This window comes from Procambarus clarkii, chromosome 30 (assembly GCF_040958095.1).
Source record: "Procambarus clarkii isolate CNS0578487 chromosome 30, FALCON_Pclarkii_2.0, whole genome shotgun sequence".
NCBI lineage: Eukaryota > Metazoa > Arthropoda > Malacostraca > Decapoda > Cambaridae > Procambarus > Procambarus clarkii.
The window spans coordinates 22,868,884-22,891,217 of NC_091179.1; positions in this window are offsets into that span (position 1 = coordinate 22,868,884).

Consider the following 22,334-nt stretch of genomic DNA (forward strand, 5'->3'; position numbering starts at 1 on the left):
ATCTTAGGAGGCCCAAGAAATGCTATGATTGAGATAATGATTGAATTTAATCTGAAGATTATTGGGGATAGATTTTCAGAGATAAATGCAGCCTGTCATTAGATTAATGAGAGGTGGGGGAGCTAATGAATTAATCCTCACAGTTCAAAAGTGGGAATTAATGAGCAATGTATGATAAAGTATAGTAAGGAGAACATATATGATAGTACTTTATGTTCTAATGTTATAAAGTATGATATTCCAGAATGTATTTTTTTGCCCAAGAGGCAATTCACACCACCACGGGAGGATTGTATCGTAGATGTAGGAACTATTCCCTTGCAAAAGACAAAATAATGTACGAGATAGGAGAGCTGAGGGCAACATATGATTGTATAATTAGAAAATACCTACAATAAACGGAATAAACTGGTTGAACAAAACAGGGAATAGTGAAGCAGAAGATTTTCTAGAATTAATTGACGATTGCTTTCTTACGCAACACATTAAGGAACCAACACGGGAAAATAATATTTTAGATTTAGTGTTAACTAACAGGGAAACGCAAATTAATGACATCGAAATAGGGAGTGAGCTAGGGAGCAGTGATCACAAAGAAATCAGATTTAGCATAGAATGGAATAGACCAGTAGGAGAAAATTCTGTTAAAGTGCCAGATTTTCGAAAAGCTGATTTTAATAGCCTAAGAAATTTTTTGGGTCAAATTGATTGGAAAGGCTTGGGTATGGGGTGTGGGCCGGTCTTGGAGCGAGACATGAACCCAGCGATAGGTGACTTAAATGGGGATTTCGATGTGGATTCAATATATAACTTATTTAAGAATATTCTAAACAAAGCACAGGAACGTAGTATACCATACAAATTGAATAGATCGTATACTAATGACCCAAAGTGGATAACAAAGAATTTGAAGAACCTTATAGGTAAAAAGAGAGCTTGGTACAAAAGGATTAAAAATGGGGAGGTCACTTTAGAACAGGAATTCGTACAACTGGTTAGAAATGTTAAAAAAGAGATAAGGAAAGCAAAAAGAAACTATGAAGTTCGCATAGCAGGGCAAGCAAAGACAAATCCTAAAGGGTTTTTTCAGTTATATCGTACTAAGACTAGGGAAAGGATAGGTCCATTAAAAACTGAGACAGGTCAAATAACAGATAGTGATGAAGAGATGAGTAGTATTTTTAATAAATATTTTGTATCTGTATTTACTAAAGAGGAACTTAACAATATGCCTTCAGCCGAACAAGTCTATGTGGGTGGGGACGAGGACAGGTTGACGAGTTTAGCAGTTACCAGGGAGGATGTTCTTAAACAAATAGTAAAACTCAAACCAAACAAATCCCCAGGGCCGGATGAAGTGTTTGCCAGGGTGCTTAAAGAATGCAAAGAGGAGCTTTGTGACCCACTGTCAACCATATTTAATAAATCAATAGAGTCAGGCAGAGTGCCAGAGTTTTGGAAAGTTGCTAATGTGATACCAGTTTTTAAGAAAGGAGATAGATCACTTGCGTCTAACTATCGACCAATTAGCCTAACGTCTATTGTGGGAAAGTTACTCGAATCTATAATAGCAAATAAAATTCGTCTTCATCTTGAAAAACATAAATTAATAATTGAGTCGCAACATGGTTTTATAAATGGCCGTTCATGTTTAACAAATTTGTTATCTTTTTATTCTAGCATTGTTGAGGCAGTTGATAGTGGTAAGGATTGCGATGTTGTATACCTTGACTTTAGCAAAGCTTTTGATACAGTGCCACATGAAAGACTGATTAAAAAAATAGAGTCTCATGGTATTGGGGGTGCTATATTAAGCTGGATTAGGGCATGGCTATACCAAAGGAAACAGAGTTAGTATAAATGGAATCAAGTCAGAGTGGGAAAATGTTGTAAGTGGAGTGCCTCAAGGCTCTGTCCTGGGACCTCTGTTGTTTATAATATATATAAATGATTTAGATTCAGGTTTGAGTAGCAACATTTGCAAATTTGCCGATGATACGAAAATCGGTAGGGAAATTAATTCGGAGGAGGACTCACTATCACTTCAAGTTGATCTAGATAGGGTTTTGAAATGGTCAAAGGATTGGCAGATGCAGTTTAATGCTGATAAATGTAAAGTTCTGAGGTTAGGTAATGATGATAGAGTTACAAGATACGAGCTAGATGGTGTTGTGATTGCGAAGTCGGATTGCGAAAGGGATCTGGGAGTTATGATTAGTAAGAATTTAAAACAAAAGGATCAATGCATAAATGTTCGTAATAAGGCAAATCGGACACTTGGATTTATTAATCGCAGCGTTAGTAACAAGACACCTGGTGTGGTTCTCAAGCTATATCTTGCTCTAGTTAGGCCCCATTTAGATTATGCAGTTCAGTTTTTGTCGCCATATTATAGAAAGGATATAAATTCACTTGAACGTGTCCAGCGTAGGATGACTAAGTTAATTCCCCAAATTAGAAATCTTTCATATGAAGAAAGATTAACAAAGCTTAAGTTGCATTCACTGGAAAGGCGAAGAGTTAGGGGTGACATGATAGAGGTTTACAAGTGGATGAATGGACATAACCGGGGGGATATTAATAGGGTATTAAAAGTATCAACACAGGACAGAACACGACACAATGGATATAAATTGGATAAGTTTAGATTTAGGAAAGACTTGGGTAAATACTGGTTCAGTAACAGGGTTGTTGATTTGTGGAACCAATTGCCGCGTAACATTGTGGAGGTGGGGTCCCTCGATTGTTTCAAGCACGGGTTGGACAAGTATATGAGTGGGATTGGGTGGTTATAGAATAGGAGCTGCCTCGTATGGGCCAATAGGCCTTCTGCAGTTACCTTTGTTCTTATGTTCTTATGTTCTAATTATCAAAAGAAGGCACCAAACCGGGAAGGCTATGTAGCACCATCAAATACGCAAAATAATCAGAGGGCGCTAAATATCACCAAGGATGCCAATACGAGAACAAAAACGCATAAGGCGAACGATATCAAAAGTATCCGAGTCACCAAGAATTCTATCGAGGGACAGGTGACCGCGAGGGGCGGTCGGAAAGCAAGACACACGCTCATCCTGGAAGTCAGGACATTCAAGAAAGGACATGCACGACCGTAAGAGGGACAATGCAACTAGGACAATAAGGAGCAGGGCGGCGCTCCATCAAGTGACCATGGGTTAAGCGAGTATGGCCAATACACAACCTCGCCAGAGCCGTTTCCCACCGCCGGTTACGGTGGAAGGAGGACGGCCACGAGGAAACACAACATTTAAGAGTACGTAGCTTGTTACCAGTAACAGACAACCAAGAAGCCTGCCAATGGGCAAGGACTGAGGAATGGATAACCGGGTAAAAGTCGGAATACGGAATGCCTTAACGAGAGATGGGACAAGAGCGGACAGCCGCCTTCAAACGCCATAGCAACTTCAAATTCATTTGACGTTTTGGAGGACGAGTGCTGTGGAGAGACTGTGGATCGCGCAAAAGGGAAAGCAACGAAGAGAAAGGAAGCGCAGGCCCCTCAGAAAGTAAAGGAAGTACCTAAGCAAACATTAGTTGTGGGAGATTCCCAGATAAGGTATTTGGATAGAACGTTTTGTGCTAGAGATAGGGGGAACAGGTTAAGGGTTTGCTATCCCGGAGCTGGCATTGGTGATATTATAAACAACATGAATGATATTATGGCTGGTAATGGGAACAATCCCATTATTTGCATTAGCGTGGGAGGAAATGATGTTGGTCGAGTCAGGAGTGAGGAACTGATTCAGAGGTATAAAACAGCCATAGAGTTAGTTAGGAGCAAGGGAGGAATCCCGATCATATGTGGCATTCTTCCAAGAAAGGGAGTGGGAAATGAATGGATATCGAGGGCACTTGGTGTCAATTGCCGGCTGGAAAGATATTGCAAATCAAATGCAATATCTTTCATAAACAACTGGGAACACTTCTATGGAAGAAATGAAATGTATGCTCGTGATGGGGTGCATCTATCGAGAGCTGGGGTTGTTGCTGTTGCGAACTCGTTAGAAGTGGTTAGAGGTGTTTGTTTGGGTTTAAACTGTTAGTAGATAGAGGTATGGGAATTGATTTGGAGGAAGGAGGTAATAAAAGTATGTGTTTGTGGGAGAAAGGAATTGGCAAAACGATCAGGGAAAGAGAAGGTCCGCAAAATAACAATTCACTTAGGGTATATTGCACTAACAGTAGAAGTCTAAGAAATAAAATTAACGAATTAAATGCTCTTGTCTGCACAGAAAAAATAGATATTATTGCACTTACCGAAACGTGGATGAATGTAGAAAATAGAGAACTATTAGCTGAATATCAAATATATGGATTTAAACTATTTCACACAGATAGATATATTAGACGAGGAGGTGGAGTAGCCATATATGTTAGGGACAATTTGAAATGTAGTCTCAAAGAGGGAATCAAAACAGAGCCACACACAGAAACTATTTGGATTGAATTAAACGAAAAAGCTAATAATATTATAATAGGAGTAATATATAGGCCACCAAATTTAGACAGAATGGAAGCAAAGCATCTATGGGATGAAATATCTAGAGCATCTAGATCTAACAGTATTTATGTCATGGGTGACTTTAATTTTAGCGGAATAAACTGGTTGAACAAAACAGGGAATAGTGAAGCAGAAGATTTTCTAGAATTAATTGACGATTGCTTTCTTACGCAACACATTATGGAACCAACACGGGAAAATAATATTTTAGATTTAGTGTTAACTAACAGGGAAACGCAAATTAATGACATCGAAATAGGGAGTGAGCTAGGGAGCAGTGATCACAAAGAAATCAGATTTAGCATAGAATGGAATAGACCAGTAGGAGAAAATTCTGTTAAAGTGCCAGATTTTCGAAAAGCTGATTTTAATAGCCTAAGAAATTTTTTGGGTCAAATTGATTGGAAAGTCTTGGGTATGGGGTGTGGGCCGGTCTTGGAGCGAGACATGAACCCAGCGATAGGTGACTTAAATGGGGATTTCGATGTGGATTCAATATATAACTTATTTAAGAATATTCTAAACAAAGCACAGGAACGTAGTATACCATACAAATTGAATAGATCGAATACTAATGACCCAAAGTGGATAACAAAGAATTTGAAGAACCTTATAGGTAAAAAGAGAGCTTGGTACAAAAGGATTAAAAATGGGGAGGTCACTTTAGAACAGGAATTCGTACAACTGGTTAGAAATGTTAAAAAAGAGATAAGGAAAGCAAAAAGAAACTATGAAGTTCGCATAGCAGGGCAAGCAAAGACAAATCCTAAAGGGTTTTTTCAGTTATATCGTACTAAGACTAGGGAAAGGATAGGTCCATTAAAAACTGAGACAGGTCAAATAACAGATAGTGATGAAGAGATGAGTAGTATTTTTAATAAATATTTTGTATCTGTATTTACTAAAGAGGAACTTAACAATATGCCTTCAGCCGAACAAGTCTATGTGGGTGGGGACGAGGACAGGTTGACGAGTTTAGCAGTTACCAGGGAGGATGTTCTTAAACAAATAGTAAAACTCAAACCAAACAAATCCCCAGGGCCGGATGAAGTGTTTGCTAGGGTGCTTAAAGAATGCAAAGAGGAGCTTTGTGACCCACTGTCAACCATATTTAATAAATCAATAGAGTCAGGCAGAGTGCCAGAGTTTTGGAAAGTTGCTAATGTGATACCAGTTTTTAAGAAAGGAGATAGATCACTTGCGTCTAACTATCGACCAATTAGCCTAACGTCCATTGTGGGAAAGTTGCTCGAATCTATAATAGCAAATAAAATTCGTCTTCATCTTGAAAAACATAAATTAATAATTGAGTCGCAACATGGTTTTATAAATGGCCGTTCATGTTTAACAAATTTGTTATCTTTTTATTCTAGCATTGTTGAGGCAGTTGATAGTGGTAAGGATTGCGATGTTGTATACCTTGACTTTAGCAAAGCTTTTGATACAGTGCCACATGAAAGACTGATTAAAAAAATAGAGTCTCATGGTATTGGGGGTGCTATATTAAGCTGGATTAGGGCATGGCTATACCAAAGGAAACAGAGAGTTAGTATAAATGGAATCAAGTCAGAGTGGGAAAATGTTGTAAGTGGAGTGCCTCAAGGCTCTGTCCTGGGACCTCTGTTGTTTATAATATATATAAATGATTTAGATTCAGGTTTGAGTAGCAACATTTGCAAATTTGCCGATGATACGAAAATCGGTAGGGAAATTAATTCGGAGGAGGACTCACTATCACTTCAAGTTGATCTGGATAGGGTTTTGGGGTGGTCGAAGGATTGGCAGATGCAGTTTAATGCTGATAAATGTAAAGTTCTGAGGTTAGGTAATGATGATAGAGTTACTAGATACGAGCTAGATGGTGTTGTGATTGCGAAGTCGGATTGCGAAAGGGATCTGGGAGTTATGATTAGTAAGAATTTAAAACAAAAGGATCAATGCATAAATGTTCGTAATAAGGCAAATCGGACACTTGGATTTATTAATCGCAGCGTTAGTAACAAGACACCTGGTGTGGTTCTCAAGCTATATCTTGCTCTAGTTAGGCCCCATTTAGATTATGCAGTTCAGTTTTGGTCGCCATATTATAGAATGGATATAAATTCACTTGAACGTGTCCAGCGTAGGATGACTAAGTTAATTCCCCAAATTAGAAATCTTTCATATGAAGAAAGATTAACAAAGCTTAAGTTGCATTCACTGGAAAGGCGAAGAGTTAGGGGTGACATGATAGAGGTTTACAAGTGGATGAATGGACATAACCGGGGGGATATTAATAGGGTATTAAAAGTATCAACACAGGACAGAACACGAAACAATGGGTATAAATTGGATAAGTTTAGATTTAGGAAAGACTTGGGTAAATACTGGTTCAGTAACAGGGTTGTTGATTTGTGGAACCAATTGCCGCGTAACATTGTGGAGGTGGGGTCCCTCGATTGTTTCAAGCACGGGTTGGACAAGTATATGAGTGGGATTGGGTGGTTATAGAATAGGAGCTGCCTCGTATGGGCCAATAGGCCTTCTGCAGTTGCCTTTGTTCTTATGTTCTTCTTATGTTCTTCCTTGGCGGCAGCATCCGCACGCTCATTTAAAGACACACCAATATGGCTGGGAACCCAACAAAACTCAACCGACTTAAATTTACTGTGAACGAGAAACAACCAATGCTGGATCTCGACAACTACTGGATGAAATGGATTAAAGGACTCGAGAGCCATGAGGGCACTACGAGAGTCAACAACAACCACAAAGAAAGACTGACAACGAGAAAGCAGGAGACGAAGAGCAGAGAGAATAGCATAAAGTTCCGCTGTAAAGATGCTAGTCTCCGGAGGCAAGCGACACATAAGTGCGATCAGGAAAAACAACAGAGTAGCCAACACCGTCCGCTGACTTAGACCCATCAGTGAAGACAGAAACGGAGCGGAAGTGAGAAGAAAATTGCTCGAGGAAAAGGCGTTTTAGAACCGTAGGAGGGGTAAAAGCTTTAGTGATACGGGTCAAGGATGTACAAAACCGCGGAAGAGGGACCCTCCACGGGGGCAAAGAAGGAACAACACGAGGAGAAACATCAGAAATACGAACGGAAAGAATCCTGTAGGCGAGATAACCGGACAGAAAGAGGGAGGTGGTGAAGAGGAACAGGAACCGCAGGAGGGGTAAAAGTTAAAGCACGACAGAGGCGAGAGGAAGGATGTTGCAAGGACCGCGCAAGATAGCGAAGACAGTAGCGATCACGGCGGTCCTGGAGAGACAGGAAGCCAGTGTCAACATACAAGCTAAGGATGGGAGTCGAACGAAAGACACCAGAACCGAGGCGCAACCCAGTATGGTGCAAAGCATCAAGACGGCGAAGAGTAGAAGGAGAAGCAGACGAGTAAGCAGGGCAACCATAATCGAGCTTAGACAGGACGAGAGAGGAATGTAAAGCAAGGAGAGCGCACCTATCTGCCCCCCCAAGAAGTATGGGACAAGACCCGAAGGAGGGTAAGGGCCTTAGAGCACTCAACACGGAGGCAAGAGATATGGGGAGACTAAGACAAACGAGTGTCAAGGAATAACCCCAAAAGCTTCGCGGAATCTTTGTATTCAAGGGGATGACCATAAAGTGACAAAGAGGGACGAAGAACAACCCGTTTCCGCGTAAAAGTCATGGCACAAGTCTTAGAAGTAGAGAACTTGAAGCCATGACCGGTGGCCCAAGACGACACGGCATCAATTGCAAGTTGAAGCCGGCGTTGAAGGAGAGGCGAATCATCACCCTAACAACAAAGGGTAAGATCATCGACAGAGAGCGGAGAAGACACCAGAAGGAAGAGAGGAAAGAAGACCATTGAGGGCAACCAGAAAAAGAGTAGTGCTCAGAACACTACCCTGGGGCACACCTTCGTATTGCTGAAAAGAGGGGGGAGAGAGCGGTACTAAGGCGCACCCGAAAGGAACGACGAGAGAGGAAGCTGCGGAGAAAGAGAGGGAGATGACCACGAAGGCCAAAAGAATGAAGTTGAGATAGGATATGATAACGCCAAGTGGTGTCGTAAGCCTTTCTAGGTCAAAAAGGACGGCAACAACGGAGGTCTTCGCAGCAAAAGCAGTACGAATATAGACCTCCAAGTTCACCAGGACATCTGTCGTGCTGCGGCACTTGCGGAAACCAAATTGAGAAGGGGAGAGGAGGTGATGGTGTTCCAGGAACCACAGCAGACGAACGTTAACCATACGTTCAAAGAGTTTGCAGACACAACTTGTGAGAGCAATAGGGCGAAAGTCCTTAGGGGAAGTACCCAGAGATCCCGGTTTGCGAACAGGGAGGACAACGGCATCGAGCCAGTCCTCAGGGACTGACGACGACTCCCAGATCCGATTATACAGACTCAGTAAATACCGAGACGTGCTCGGAGGGAGATGGCGAAGCATCTCATAATGAATACCATCGGAGCCCGCCGCCGTAGAACCGCAGAGGGCCAGGGCAGAACGAAGTTCAGAGAGAGAGAGAAGGGATCATTATAGGGAAGCTGAAGATGAGTGCAGAAATCTAAAGGACGAGACTCGAGGACAGGTTTACGAAGAAGGAAAGATTGGGGAAGATGAAGACCAGAGCTAACAGAAGGAAAGTGGGAACCCAGTTCGGAAGCGACCTGCAACGGGTCTGCCACAAAAGTATCATGGAGGTGAAGGACCGGTGAAACATCGGGAACGAACTTACCCGCAATCTTGCGGATACGCTTCCAGATCTGGGCCAGAGGGGTTTCGGACGTAATTGTCGAGACATAAGATGCCCAACATTCACGTTTAGCCGTACGGATGGCCCTACGGGCCACCGCACTCGCTTTCCGAAAGAAAAGAATCGGTCGTCTGCCTACGGCGGTGCCTCTTCCAGGCTGCACACTTACAGCGGACAGCCCGAGCACAGTCCGCATTCCACCAGGGAACGCACTTCCGTGGACCCCGAGAGGAAGAGCAAGGAATAGAGCGGAGGGCAGCGTTGAAGACAGTGTCATGAAAAAGGAGGAGAGCGCGAGAGAGGGGCAGAAGGGAGAGGTCAGAAAGAGCAGCACTGAGGGTAAATAGGGTCCAGTCTGCCTTAGCAAACTGCCACCTAGGGAAAGAGAGGGAAGGGCGAAAAGAGAAAAAGGAAACAAGGATGGGGAAATGATCACTTCCATGGAGGTCATCAAGAACCTGCCACGTGAAATCTAAGTAAAGAGAAGAGCAGAGAGAAAGATCAAGACAAGAAAGGGTGCGAGTCCGAGAGTCCAAATGAGTGGGCTCACCAGAATTCAGAAGAGACAGGGAAGAAGAGAGGAGAAACGGCTCAAGGAGGCGACCCCGGGTATTCGTCAGAACGTCACCCCAAAGAGAATGACGACAATTGAAGTCACCCAGCAGGAGCACAGGCTCCGGCAAGGAGTCTAGGTGGTGTTTCGAATCAGGAAGAGAGAGCGGGACACTCGGGGGGAGATAAATGGAACAAACTGTGTACCATTTCCCCACAAAGATACGAGCAGCAGAACAATGGAGAGGCGAAGGAAAAAGTAAAGGAACAAAGGGAACATCAGCCTGAATCAAGAGAGCAGAAGAATTAGAAGCCCCAGCAATGGCTGGGGGGGGGGGGGGGAGAAAGGAATAGCCACGAAAACGACCAGGACGAGCACCAAGCATTGGCTCCTGGAGACAGACACAAAGGGGCGAAAACCGCGAAATCAGAAGTTGGAGTTCGAGGAAATTGGCGTAATAACCTCGAACGTTCCATTGAAGAATGGAGAACGACGAGAAGAGAAAGGACAAAAACAGAGAGCAGGGAAGAAACAAAGGCGAAAGAGCAACAGAGCACGTTAAAGAATATCAGGGTCGGGATCAGGGTCAGCAAAGTCAGGGTTAGGGGCATGGGTAAACTGAGCAAAGACGGAGGGAAGGAAACGGGAGAACAGATCAGAGGTGGGCGGGCAGGGTCCGGAGGAGGAAGAGGAGGAGACAACGGAGAGGAGCAGTCAAGGACAGCAGCAGGAAGAGGGGGAGTAGAAAGAGGGGAGTGCACCCCAGCAAGAGCAGCAACCGAAAGGGAAGCAGGGGCCAAAGAAACCTCCATAGCAGGAACAGGGGACGCAAGCACTGAAACGGGAGGGGAAGGAGCAACAGAGCCAGAAGGAGGAGCTGAGGAAGAAAGCAAAGCCTTCTTACCCGCCGGGGAAGAGGAAGGAGAGGAGCCAGGCTTACGCTTCTGACTTAAAGAGACCGGTGTCCCAGCAACTACGTACCGGGCAACGGATTCCAGTGTCTCAACAGGAGAAGCCGAACGAGAGCACACACGACGGCCGTAGGGGAGCGATGGACATCCGCCCGCACCGACAGGCGGTGGGGAGAGCCGATAGATGGAGGAAGAGGATGGGAAGGAGGATCGGAGGGGGACGAGGAAGAAGACACAGAAGACACGACAGACCGGGTAGAAGGAAGGGGAACCCCAGACAGAGGACCAGGAGGAGGATCCTTCGGGAGAGAACCCAAAGGAACAGAGGGGGCAGTGGGCGCATCAGGGTCCAAGGCCCGGAAACGGTTGCGAGTCTGAGGAAGGCGGGAAGGACGAGGAGAGGAAGAGCGCAACATGCGAGCATAAGAGATATTAGCATAAGGCGGGAGCCGGCGAACCTGGCGCCTCACCTCAGGAAAAGATAAACGCTCCCGGTGCTTCAAGTTGAGGACGGCTGCCTCAAGCTTGTAATGGACACACGCACGGGAGAAGGTAGGATGGGCCTCACCGCAGTTGAGGCAACGAGCCTGGGGAGAAGTGCACTCCGACTTAAGAGCGACCTTCGCCACCACACAAAGGACAGAGAGAGAGACAGTCCCGGAGCAGCGGAGGGCACCATGCCCAAGCCTCCAGCACTTGTTGCAGAGCCGAGGAGAAGGAATGTACTCTTGGACAGAGAACCTGGCACCAGCAAGAATGACAGAGGGTGGAAGGGTCCTACCATCAAAGGTAATCTTCACAACCCGGAGGGGTTGACGGCGACTACCACGAGGGGGGACGAGTAAACGTGTCCACCTGGAGAATAGAATGGCCCTGGGCAGCGAGGATATGTCGAATATCGTCGTGGCAGTCGCGCAGGTCCCGAACACCGGTCGCAACATGGGGCGGGAGCAAAATAGTGCCAACACTGGCATTTAACTGAGCGTTCTTCGAGACCCGAACGGGGGTCTCGCCAAGGCAGGATAAGGCAGCCAAGCGGGAAGCAGCATCCTGAGAAGGAGCAGCAACGACACGGGTACAGAGACGAGTGGGGTTGAAAGTAATGGAGGCATCCACGGAATCAATGAGATGTCGATGGAGGGAGAAATCGTCAGGAGGCGCAGAATCAGATCAAAATATTTGGCCCACGAAGCAGGACCAAACAAGGCTTGATAGGTAGCAGAACTGGAAGGAATCGAGCGAGGGCGGCCGTGACGAGGACGGCGGTGAGAACCCCCAGAGAGGGGTTAAAAGGCGCAGTAGTTACAACTAGAGAAGGAGCCGCGCCAGGGGACGAGGTAGTCACCACTGGGGGCTTGGGGCTCGACCCAACCACAGAGGAGGGAGGGGAGCCAGGGGAAGGAGTCAGAGGCCAAAGGAGGAGCAAGGTCGGGGCCCAATGCAGCGGAGGCTACAGAGCCCGGTCTTCCAATACGGACCGACACGGGGGCTTGGTCGCCCACCCCACGAGCCTGAGAAGGTAACCCAGAAGCAGCCGAAACAGGGGTTATCATCTTTACGAAAAGAAGAATTCATTCACGAATGTGCCCCCACACCCACCATGGAGCCACAATTAGAGGCAGGACACCCAACAAGAAGCTATCGCTGATCTTGTCGGGGCCTCCTAGGGGTGCGTCGTGAGTATACGCCCCACAAACGCCACCTTAAGAAACCGACAGTCCGAGATCGGGTTCAGTGACGAAAGGGGGATTGACAATAAAAGGTTCCCCTCGCTCTCTACGTCGGGTACTACAGTTCTACGGGTGCAAGAGTATGCCTCCTCAAGCACCCGGGCGTCAAAATAGAAGAAGTCCAAGGGAAGAACCAGAACGAGCAAAAGGTCGGCAGGAAACGGCAAGCAGATAGGAGAAGAGGGGGGAGAAAAACGAAACAGAAGAAACAGGAAAAGATGCCCAGCAGAATTGGAGCGGACAGCAGCAGGAGCACAAGGCTAGAAAAGGACAGAGGACTGTCCCAAGGAGCATCACACTCCGGCAGCCGCCCGCTAAGCCCCCACACGGCGACAACGAGCTGAGCGGGGAGGGGGTAGACAATGGAAGCAAAGCATCTATGGAATGAAATATCTAGAGCATCTAGATCTAACAGTATTTATGTCAAGGGTGACTTAAATTTTAGTGGAATAAACTGGTTGAACAAAACAGGGAATAATGAAGCAGAAGATTTTCTAGAATTAATTGACGATTGCCTTCTTACGCAACACATTAAGGAACCAACGCGGGAAAATATTTTTAGATTGTGTTAACTAACAGGGGAAACAAATTAATGACATCGAAATAATGAGCTAGGGAACAGTGATCATAAATAAATCAGATTTAGCATGGAATGGAATAGATCTGTAGGAGGATATTCTGTTAAAGTACCCGATAATCGAAAAACCGATTTCAATAACCTAAGAAATTTATTGGGTCAGATAGATTGGAAAGTCTTGGGTATGGGGTGTGGGCCGGTCTTGGAGCGAGACAAACCCTGCGACAGGTGACGTAAAAGGGGATTTCGATGTGGATTTAATATATAACTTATTTAAGAATATTCTAAACAAAGCACAGGAACGTAGTATACCATACAAATTGAATAGATCGAATACTAATGATCCAAAGTGGATAACAAATAATTTAAAGAACCTTATAGGTAATAAGAGAGCTTGGTACAAAAGGATTAAGAATGGGGAAGTCAGTTTAGAACAGGAATTCATACAACTGGTTAGAAATGTTAAAAAAAATTAGGAAAGCAAAAAGAAACTATGAAGTTCGCATAGCAGAGCAAGCAAAGTCAAATCCTAAAGGGTTTTTTCAGTTATATCGAACTAAGACTAGGGAAAGGATAGGTCCATTAAAATCAGAGACGGGTCAAATAACGGATAATGACAAGGAGACGAGTAGTATTTTTAACAAATATTTTATATCTGTATTTACTAAAGAAGAACTTAACAATATGCCTTCAGCCGAACAAGTCTATGTGGGTGGAGATGAGGACAGGTTGACTAGTTTAGCAGTTACCAGGGAGGATGTAATTAAACAATTAGAAAAACTCAAACCAAACAAATCCCCAGGGCCGGGTGAAGTGTTTGCCAGGGTGCTTAAAGAATGCAAAGAGGAGCTTTCCGAGCCACTACCATATTTAATAAATCAATAGAGTCAGGCAGAGTGCCAGAGTCATGGAAGGTAGCTAATGTGATACCAGTTTTTAAGAAAGGAGATAGATCACTTGCGTCAAACTATCTGCCAATTAGCCTAACGTCCATTGTGGGAAAGTTACTTTAATCAATAATTGCAAATACAATTCGTCTCCATCTTGAAAAACAAATTAATAAACGAGTCGCAACAGTTTTACAAATGGCCGTTCATGTTTAACAAATTTGCTAACTTTTTATTCCAGCATAGTTGAGGCAGTTGATAGTGGTAAGGATTGTGATGTTGTGTACCTTGACTTTAGCAAAGCTTTTGATACAGTGCCACATGAAAGACTAATTATAAAAATAGAAGCTCATGGTATTGGGGGTGCTATATTAAGTTGGATTAGGGGATGGCTATTCCAAAGGAAACAGAGTTAGTATAAATAGGGTTGTCAGAGTGGGATAATGTTAGTGGAGTACCTCAGGGCTCTGTCCTGGGACCTCTGTTGTTTATAATATATATAAATGATTTAGATTTAGGTTTAAGTAGCAACATCTGCAAATTTGCAGGCGATACAGAAATCGGTAGGGAAATCAACACGAAAGAAGACTCGCTATCACTTCAAGTTGATCAAGTGTAAATAGGTTCCAGTCTGCTTTAGCAAACTGCCACCTAGGGAAGGAGAGGCGAGGGTGAAAAAGAAAAAGGTAACAAGGATGGGGAAATGGTCACTGCCATGGAGGTCATCAAGAACCTGCCACATGAAATGAAAGTAAAAAAAGACGTCGATCAAAAGAAAGATTAAGACAGGAAAGGGTGAGAGTCAAGAGTCCAAATGCGTGGGCTCACAAATTCAGAGAGAGGGAAGAAGAGAGGATGAACGGCTCAAGAAGGCGACCTCGAGTGTTCGTCAGAACATGACCCAAAAGGGCATGGACGACAATTTAAATCACCTAGCAGGAAGGAGCACAGGTTCCGGCATGGAGTCCAGCAGGTGTTTCAGATCGGTAAGAGAAAGCGCGACACTCGGGGGGGGGGGGGGGGGGAAGAGAGGAGAGAAAGTTATAGCCACGAAAGCGACCAGGACGAGCACCAAGCATCGACTCCTGGAGACAGACAAAGAGGCGAAAACCGCGAAATCAGAAGCTGGAGTTAAAGGAAATTTACGTAATAACTACGAACGTTCCATTGAAGAATAGACATCAACGAGAAGAGCAAGGACAGAAACAGAGAACAACGAAGAAACAAAGTCGAAAAGGGAATACAGCACGTTAAAGAAGCACAGGATCAGGGTCAGCGAAGTCAGGGTTAGGGGGTCATGGGTAAACCAAGTAAAGAAGGAGGGGGGGGGCGGATGAGGACTAGAGGACCGACCAAGGGTGGAAGAGTAGGGTCCGGAGGAGGAAGAGGGAATAACCAACGGGTCAAGGACAGCAGGAGGAGGGGGCAGAAACAAGGGAGGCACCTCAGCAAGGGCACTAACTGAGAGGGAAGTGGGGACCAAAGAGTGGTCCATAGCAGGAACAGGGAAAACCACCGAAATGGGAGGGACGGAGCGAGAGAGTCAAAAGTAGAGGGCGAGGAAGAAAGCAAAGCTTTTTTACCCGCCTTGGAGGAGGAAGGAGAGGAGCCAGGCTTATGCTTCCGACTCAAAAGAAACAGGTGTTCCAGCAACTACGTACAGGGCAATGGATTCCAGTGTCAACAGAAGCAGAACTAGAGCATACACGACGGCCGTTGGGAGAGCGATGGACATCAGCCCGTACCGACAGGCGGCGTGGAGAGCCAATAGACGGAGGAGAATGATGGGAAGGAGGATCGGAGGGAGACGAGGAAGAAGACACAGGAGACATGACAGACCGGGCAGAAAGAAGGGGAACCTCAGAAGAAGGACCAGGAGGGGGACCCTTCGGGACAGAACTCAAAGGAACAGAGGAGGGAGCAGTGGGTGTATCAGGGTCTAAGGTCTGGAAACGGGTTTGAGTCCAAGGAAGGTGGGAAGGACGAGGAGAGGAAGATCGCAACACACGAGCATAGACGTTAGCATAAGGTGGGAGCCACTGAACCTGGCACCTCGCCACAGAAAAAGAAACGCTCCCGGTGCTTCAAGTTTAGGACGGCTGCCTCAAGCTTGTAATGTATGTATGCACGCACGGGAGAAGGTAGGGTGGGCCTCACCGCAATTGAGGCAGTGAGTCTGGGGAGAAAGTGCTCTCCGACTTAGAGTCCCCCCCCCCCCCAAAAATAAATAAAAATAAATAAAAATAAATAAAAATAAAAAAAATAAAATTAAAAATAAAAATAAATAAAAATAAATAAATAAAAATAAATAAATAAATAAAGAGAGAGGAGAGAGAGAGAGAGAGAAGCGAAGGGCACCATGCCCAAACCTCCAGCACTTATTACAGTGCCGAGGAGAGGGAATGTACTCCTGGACGGAGCACCTGGCACCAGGTGCCAGCAAGAATGACCGAGGGTGGAAGGGTCCTACCCTTCTCTCTAATCTTCACAACCCGAAGTGGTTGACTGCGACGACCACGAGGGGGGGATGAGTAAATGGTCTACCTGGAGGACAGAATGGCCGTGGGCATAGAGGATATGACGAATATCTTCGTGGCGGTCCTGGAGATTCCGAATACCGATAGCAACATGGGGTGGGAGTTGAATAGTGCCAACACTGACATTCAACCGAGCGTTCTTTGAGACCCGAACAGGGGTCTCGCCAAGGCAGGACAAGGCGGCCAAGCAGGCGGCTGCATCCTGCGGAGCAGCAGCAACGACATGTGTACCGAGACTGGTGGGGGTGGAAAGTAACAGACATGTACGGAATCAACAAGGTGCCTATGGAGGGAGAAATCGTCAGGAGGTGCAGAATCAAGGAGGGAGGTGATCAAAGTATTTGGACCTCTAAGCAGGACCAAACAAGGCTTGATACGCATCAGTACGGGAAGGAATCTGGCGAGTGTGGAGGTGTCGAGAACCCCCAGGGAGGTGAAAAGGCGCAGTAGTCACAACTAGAGATGGAGCCGTGCCAGGGGACGAGGTGGTCACTACTGGGGGGGCTGGGAACTCTACCCTACCGCAGAGGGAGGGGTGAGCAGTCAGGAGGGTCAAAGGAAGAGCAAGGTCGGGGCCCAATGCAGCAGGGGCTACAGGGCCTGGTCTTCCAACAGTCCAACTCAGGTGGGGCCTTGGTCTACCACCCCACGAGCCCGAGAAGGTACAAGGGAAACATTACCCGCCATAAAACGAGGAAAGACTCATTCACGAATGTGCCACCACACCCATCATGGAGCCACAATTAGAGGCAGGACACCCAACAAGAAGCTATCGCCGATCATGCCGGCCCCCCCCTCCCCCCACCCTCCAGGGGTGCGTCGTGAGTATACGCCCCACAAACGCCACCTTAAGAACCGTCAGTCCGTCGAGATCGGGTTCAGTGACGAAAGGAGGATTGACAATAAAAGGTTCCCCTCGCTCGAGACGTTGGGTACTATAGTTAAACGGGTGCAAGAGTATGCCTCCCCAAACACCCGGACGTCAAAATAAAAGAAGGTCTAAAGAAGAATCAAAACAAGGAAAAGGTCTGCGGGGAATGACAATGAGAAAGGAAATTAGGAAGAAAAACTAAACGGAAGGAAAAATAGTCTTCCAGCAAAATGTGAGGACAGCAGCAGGAGCACAAGGCCACAGAATGACAGGGGGTCCACACCACGGAGCATCACTCCGACAGGCGCCCACCAAGCCCCCCTCTTGGCAGCAATTAGAAATAGGTTAGGAGAGTAGTTTAAACTAGGTTGAACAGAACAGGCAGATTTTTCTTATCCGTTTAATTTCAGTTTTTATACTCTATTCTATAGTTTACAGTTTTATTTCTACTATTTGTTAACTTATTACTACATTTAACTATATTACCACCATAATACCCAGATAATCAACTAAAAAGTTTTAAAATAGTTATAAGTCAATCTTTTATATCATTAGTAGGCATTTAAAGTCATTTTTACCTATTTTAACAAAAATCTATATTCCAGGTATTTTTGGCTATGCTGTTCATTATATATAATGTTATACATATATACGTTTTGTTATTGTTTAATGTGTGATCACATTACAGAAAACCAAAACACCAGGTATATGAGAGGTAAACATCACTTCAGCAGGACTAATGTTTGGTCTTTAGACTGGTCTTAGATGTGAAGAACAGTTATGAGTATTGTGGGTGAAAATTAAAGTTATGAAAGTTAACCATTAAAAAAACTGCAATAAATACTTCTTCCTGCAACCGTCACTATGATAAATTTCCTGGCAGAGATCATGTCCACCCATACCAAGCAGCAATATTCCCGTCATGAAATGCAGACTAATACTGCATTCAGTCCTGTAGAGTTGAGTAACTGAACTTTGACGATTCGTTACCTAAACATGGACACACAGGTTGCGAGTTAATCTTCTTAGGGGTTGATATGAGTAGCGGTTCCCAAGGTATATCCGATTCATGAGTTCAGTCAGACAATTTTATAGAAAGACATCCTGGGACATACCTGGGATGAGAATTGCCCATGCCAGGAGGAAACAGACTGCTGGATGTAGAACGTGATGCATTGTAGAGGTCAGGTTCTTCTGCCAGTAGCCCAGAGGACACAAGCTCCTCCTCCAAGGCCAAAAGATGCGTTGTCCGGCAACAGCTGCCGTCTGTAAAATATATAAAAAAAATCAGGAAGTGCTATGAAAACAAATAACCAGTGGTAATAAAGATAATGCTCAAAGGATTAAAGCTAGCATGCTGGCATGACCTCATGAAACGAACATCGCTGGCAAACCAAAGCCTGGGCAATTTCGAGCAAGAGTCTAGGGGAAGTAAACACACACACACCACATTACGGATGCACACTAAAGTCGATACTTTATCAGAAAGAAGAGATCAACATGACTGCTAGTAGTCCCATACAACGGTGATCACTGTCAACTAGCAAATCAGCTATCCATTTAGTGATAAACTCCGTTAACTATCTTACCAGTGAACCTACACATCAGTTAATAATTAACAAATCTATATTGAATCACTATCATATCAGTAACTGTTTAAACAGATGCATAGCCGACTCCAGTCTCCAACCTGGCGTAGTGGTACACTATCCTAGTAACAATTTGAAGGGTGACCCATAATGGTGGGTAGAAGGACATTGACCGTGGACATTTTCAAGAGGAAACTAGATTTATTCCTCCAAGGAGTGCCGGACCAACCGGGCTGTGGTGGGTATGTGGGCCTGCAGGCCGCTCCAAGCAACAGCCTGGTGGACCAAACTCTCACAAGTCGAGCCTGGCCTCGGGCCGGGATTGGGGAGTAGAAGAACTCCCAGAACCTCATCAACCAAGTATCAACCAGTTATCAACCAGAAGTACCAGTTATTCTCTGTAACACTATCACATAATACCCACAATAACCGACCATCTGATCACTATTAGCTTAATCAACATAACATTACTCTCGGACACTTAACATTAAGAATTAAATACACAATAATATACAACCTGAGTTAAAGACGTGTGACGTCTGCCTCCCCGGGAAACCAGGGAAGTAGTGACCTGCCAGCGTCCTGGACGGCCGAGAATGACTGTTGCCAACAAGGCAAGTCACTCCACCCTTCGTTCCACTAAGAACAGAATAACACAGTGAGCATATTTACAATAAGTTCATACAGATGTACATAATAAAATATATTCTATATGCAGCACTGCAAGGTATTTAATCATATACGTCGATATGTGTGAAAACACAAGTAGTCATTTGTATATACAAGTTGTACACCTGCTGGAGACGTTTACCAAGAGTCAAGGGGGGGGGGAGAGTGGAGGAGTTCCAGCAGTTAGGCGGTCACCGGTTGTTTGACCTATTTACCGTATATTTATACCGTCAATATATGTATGTATGAACCTAAACATCTGTTATTCTGTACGATAATGTGTTTATAAGAGTAAGCTTACGAAAATATAGTCACTGAGCTTATGACCTCCACATACACCAACACCAATATTTACATGACGTATGTGGGGTCATAACACATGCATATATAAATATCTTGTGTTATTACTCATTTTGTAGCTACAGGAAGAGAACTCTTCCATTCACCTGGACTGTATAAGGGGCCTAAATGAGCATTCATTTAGGCCCCTTAACTCGACGTTTGGTTCATCCCGCAGCACCAGTTCTGCGAACCAAAAATGGCCAACTAGATACTCAGATTAGTCACCGGAGCTTCAGCATTCAAGCAAGCTCGGCATCTCGCCCATTTAAAGTTTGAGAATAACTTCTGCTGTCTTGATTCGCTCTGATGTTTTTTTTATCCCCCTTACCCTTTTCATTGCCTGTCCTCTGTACTGCTGCCCGTGTCTTTGTGAGTAAATGGTACACGGTTTGTTCCATTTATCTCCCCCCCACTGTCCCACTTTCGCTTCCCGATCTTAAACACCACCTGGACTCCTTGCCGGAGCCTGTGCTCCTGCTAGGTGATTTAAATTGTCGACATGCCCTTTGGGGTGATGTGCTGACAAACACCCGGGGTTGCCTTCTTGGCAACTTGAGTTACTTTACAATTTATTGATATATTTAAGTTTTGTTTTGTTAGTTTTATAAAACTGTAATATCAATATAGCTATAGGTTAAGTACTAATTGTAATTAAGAAGCAATAAAATTATTATCTTCAAAATCTAAGACGGTTAGGTGAGGTTGTGGTTTTCTATTCAGTTTTTCAGGTAAACTCAAATATTAGTTAACAGTTAGTAACAAACAGTTAACGATTCTTCGCGGCAGGGGATCGTATTCCAGGGACCTGCCCGAAACGCTACGCGTACTAGTGGCTGTACAAGAATGTAACAACGCTTGTATATATCTCAAAAAAAAAAAAAAATATTCACAATATATTTGACAGTACGATTTAATACTAAGTGAAAATAAGTACAATTCCTAACTGCTATGAATAGTACATAATTGCACTTATTTGTCTTCATACATTTACCACCTCATTTTTGGAGGACGGGCTGCAGAGGCACAGGAAGTAGGGAATTGTTATGGTTACCTTAATCAAGAAAACATCCAGAAAGTAAGCAAAGCAATGAAGATAACTTCAAGATTCACAGAGAGAAAAGAACTAAAGCAGCAAACGACTCCTCAAAGTACTCATACCTAGAGGGAGGGAATTATCAGGGGAAAGTGCCAAGCTAGTAGGACTGTATAATTAATAATAATAATGAATTTTGTCCGGGGACAAGAAGCCAGAATGTATTCATACACGGTAGACTTATGGCCCCTTCCCCCTCTCCAAGGCCGAATTACTGACCCCCCCCCCCTGGATGCAACCCCATAACAAGCTGACTATCTCCTGAGTACCTACTCACTGCTGGGTGAACAGAGGCATTAGGTAAAAGGAAATGTGCCCAGCCTTTTAATTCTCTCCTGCCCGGTATGCGCAACCCGTACTCGACTCAAGTCTATTCCATCCAGCGGTCCACCCCACAGACGACCAGTTTTGTTGCCTGCCTGGCTGCGTTGACGTGGCAGTTCTGACATGGGGGCCATCTTCCTCCTGTTCAGCGTGTGAACTCCGTGGGCCTGGAGTTCACTTGTAAGGCTGATTATCCGACCATCGAGATGGTGATGTGTGACATGCTTCGTGTCCCGGTGGAAGCTGTTTACGGTGTGGAGCTAGTTTCGGCCCATCGGGTTGTTATTAAGTTCGTGGGAGAGGACGAGTACCGGGACTTCCTCCGTCGGTACGGGGGGCGTACGTTGCCGTTGCCAGACGATGCCGGCTCTGTGGCGATTTCGGACCGCAGTGGTGCCCTGACTTATGTCAGTATCCATGGTGCGCCCCTGGAATTCCCTGATGACCTCCTCCGGCGTTACTTCGGGGGGTTTGGTACTGTTGTCAGCGTGCGGGTGAACACGCTCTCCTCGGGGCGGTATGCTGGGAGGCGTACAAACATTCGCACGTTGGGGATGCGCCTGCGGTCGGATATACCTTCTTCTGTCCGGCTTATGGGGTACTACGTCCGGGTGTATTATGCCCGGCAGCCTCGTACCTGTTTCCGGTGTGGCCTGTTGGGGCATCAGGCTGCCGGGTGCTCTGAGGCCCCTGCTGCTCCTGTCAACTTGTTCCGCGACGAGGATTTCCCGCCGCTCCCTCTGGAGGCAGTCTCCGGTGATGTTGATGAGGTGGTGCGCGTCCCGTCTGCTGCTGCTGCTTCCCCGGCGGCGCCTGCCGTTCCTCCGGTTGTTGCCGTCCCTCCTCCGGTTCTTGAGGTACCGTCGGTTGGTCTGCCTGTTCCTGTTGCTGTCCCGGCTGCTCCCGTGGGCCTTCCTGAAGCTCCCTGTGTGACGTCGCTGTCTTCTCCCTCGTCTTCTGATGCTGCGTCTGGCCCTGTGTCCGTGACTCGGGTCCCGGATGT